The sequence below is a fragment of the Dermacentor andersoni genome, chromosome 4 (assembly GCF_023375885.2).
Source record: "Dermacentor andersoni chromosome 4, qqDerAnde1_hic_scaffold, whole genome shotgun sequence".
NCBI lineage: Eukaryota > Metazoa > Arthropoda > Arachnida > Ixodida > Ixodidae > Dermacentor > Dermacentor andersoni.
The window spans coordinates 145420799-145424121 of record NC_092817.1 but is presented as its reverse complement, the minus strand read 5'-3'; positions in this window follow the sequence as shown (position 1 = coordinate 145424121).

Below are 3323 nucleotides of genomic sequence, written 5' to 3'. Positions count from 1 at the left end.
TATCAGTAGTAGGGCAGACGCGTAATCTTACGTAATCGGTGTGAAAGTTCTTATAGAGAAAGAAAAGCAGATAACCCAAAAAGAAAGAATGTATGCGCTGCTGGAACCTGTCCACCGTTTGAGCACGTATCTTATCAATACACACCATGCCTTTTGTTATTTCCCGCCTTTGAGACAAGGAGTGCGCGATATAGAGCGCCAGCTGAACAATACAGTCGGCGACATGATCACCGTGCTGTATTCACTTGTAGTCAATGAGAGCCAGGGCTGTCGTTTCCATCCTGGATCGTGTATCCAGATGAACGGGCAGCGTCTTCTGACTGGTTTGTCTATTTAAGGGCTGAAATTGCCCCTTTATAGAGCTCTCGTAATAGCTTGCTTCAATTCAAGACCACGATGTGGAGTAAGTCGTTAATTTTTGTGACTTTTCTCATTCTGTGGCCATCGGCTTTGGTCATCGGCTCAGGCAAGTGCTGTGCACGCTCCTTCGTATGTTCTGTAAGCTTAGCTTGCGTCTAGGTAAAAAGAAAAATGTCGCAGCAATCTGAGAGTCAACAAATGCATCACATTATTTTTCAGCTTTTAAAGACAATGCGCTTTTCCGTCTGAAGTTTCTCCAGCATTGGGCACAGAGATTTTCTTGACAAACCGACGCTTCAAGAAAAAGTAATAATTTTGTCTGTCCTTTGAAGGTTCTAGAGAGGAACCACATTGAGACGTAAAAGCTTTTATAACTAGAACATGAAAGAGTCTTTCACGTTCACGTGGTGTTTCAGTCGTCCAGAGAGGTATAAAATAATCTGTAAAAGCAAGGGAAGTCAAAATAATTTGAGGCCTTTAGCATAGCCACACAGCTGATTGCAACCACCTTATTCTTGGCTACGTCCAGCTATCATGCACGTTGGCTGTTGGTGCTTTTCCTGGGTTTGTAAAGTAGCAGGCTGATCAGCTATGATGCTTGTACATCTTGGTGCATAGTGTCGAGTTATCAATGTCTCTGTCTCGGCATGTAAGTGGGTATTTCATGACTGAGTTTATTTCATGGTGGGTTGCAAAATTTGTTTTCGTTTTTTCGCAAATAATGAAAATGTTTTTCTTACACATAGTGAAAATTTACGTACCCATAATGGTGACCTGCCTTAGTGAACTATACTGTACATCGACGGGCAAAAATATGAGCACGTCTTTAAAGTAAAATAACGCAACAGAAATGGCCAGAAATATTGAGAGTCAGGTTCCACTCGTCCGCAGATTCATTCATGTATACTAGAATCAATAGAAAAACAAAATTAAGAACTCGAATGCAAGAGATTTCAGTACCACTGGTTTTCCCAAGGTCCATCATTCCTTGAAATCAGTACCACCAACGTGATAACACTGCCACCTTAACACCTCCCCACCCTCCAAAAAAGAAGAAAAAATCAATTCCTGCCGAGTTCGCACAAGTGACAGCTCACCACAAAACGTTCCAGCCATAAGTTTGGCCCTCTGTGTTATAAATTATTATGCACTTTCAATAAATAGTCACTCACATAATATTAACTCAAGGTGGTGGACACGTTATCGAAAGAAAGCAAGAAAATTTGGGAAAACGTTCCGGCTATTTCTACTGAGTAGTCGTAACTAGGGCCAATTATTTTTGACTTAGCATTGCCAGTAATGTCACACTTAACAAAAAAGACGAATTGCTGACCCTACCAACATGTGAAAATTAAATTATGGCCGTAAACATAACGAGGAAAGGGAAACTGCTGCGTCACTGTTTCAGACGGAATGCGACGTGTCGAAAATCGCGCCAAACACGGTAGTGCCTTTACTAAAGCCGTCATGTGTAGCAGTACCCTGCCCTTTGATGGCAGCAGGATTGACATCATTGTAGCAGAGAAGCCGACATTGAATGACTGCTCTGTTTGCGTGTTTTATTCCTCGCAACTAGTAGACAGAATTGAGAAAACAAATTAGTGTCCGCAAATGTGGACACCCTTACAGAAGCAATTTGTCTAAAGGGATAAAGTACGAGCCGTCAACCTTCGCCATGAAAGGCTTGCGTCCTTCATGTGAACAATACAAAGTCACGTTATTCTCTGTAGTCTCCTGATATGTCTTTCATTTGCATGTTTTATTGAAAGCACAGGCTTATTCTTATGCTCAATACAAGAGTGCGATCGCTATGACTGCACTAAGCCTCACGTGCTAGTCTCCTATAATTGTGCAGTACCCGATGGCTTTGATATCTGAGTGTCAAATTTTCTACTGACAAGGAAATTAGTTCTCGTCGAGGGCTTTTTGTCTTTCACGATATGTGGCACACTTATCTGGCTAGAGACAAAGGCGGCGAGTGTCAGTGCATGTCATCAGGAAACAGTTCTTATCAGAAAGGCTCTTTTGGCGGGCTTACCAAAAGGGTAAATGTGTCATTTGCGTGCGCAGAGCCTCGTTTGGCAGTCTGAATCGCAATTTTCAGCTTCTTTGGAAGCAGACTGCTTGCCTAAAGGACTAATTTTCGAAGATCCTACAGTTCATAGCTCGCATTTGGCAGTTAACTAAAACGCACCTTCTATAAGAGCTTTAATGCCTCCTGAATCCTTGCGATTTTGGTCAGTTGTTGAGTTACCTCCAACACCATCCTCTGTCGCTTTTTGAAGAAGGCTCGGACAGAAGCTACTTCAAGTATTACACAAGTGAAGAATCATCGATACCACATGCTTCGCTTCTTCCTGCCTTCCCCACATGGTCCCTTGGTAGTTGCAGAAACAGCTTGTTATGCTTTCTGCTCCAGAAAAAAAGAAGAAACATAAGAACAGTGTAATTGTTCCAGCGTGAAGTCTTGAACAACTGACTTTCAGGCACACATCGAGGGAACACGGCAACACTTTACAAATTTACCTAGACACCTCCATAATTAATAACTTTATCTGCCTCAGTTATTTGCGCCTTAATTCTCTTAACTATTTTCGTCAGTCACAGCTATCCCTTGTGTCAGAAGACAACAGCAACAGCTACAAAACTCGCCGCAATGATAGATGCCATTTTATACATGTGTGAAAATCCGCGTGCTAGATACGGTCTTCAAGTGTCGCACCAAAGCGATCCTTACAAATATTTTATTTCACGCTCAGGCGTATACATAGAACTTCGCAGTTTTCTTTGTGGGCGTTTATACGTCAGAGCTAAACAATCACATCTAATTAAAGCAACGGAAGAAACATTCGAAAGAAAAGGAGTGTCACCACGGAACACAATAGAAAGACAACTGAATTTAATTTTGGAAATCCAGCCTTCAAAAACACACACACACACAAGAAGCGTCAGTACTCAGCTGT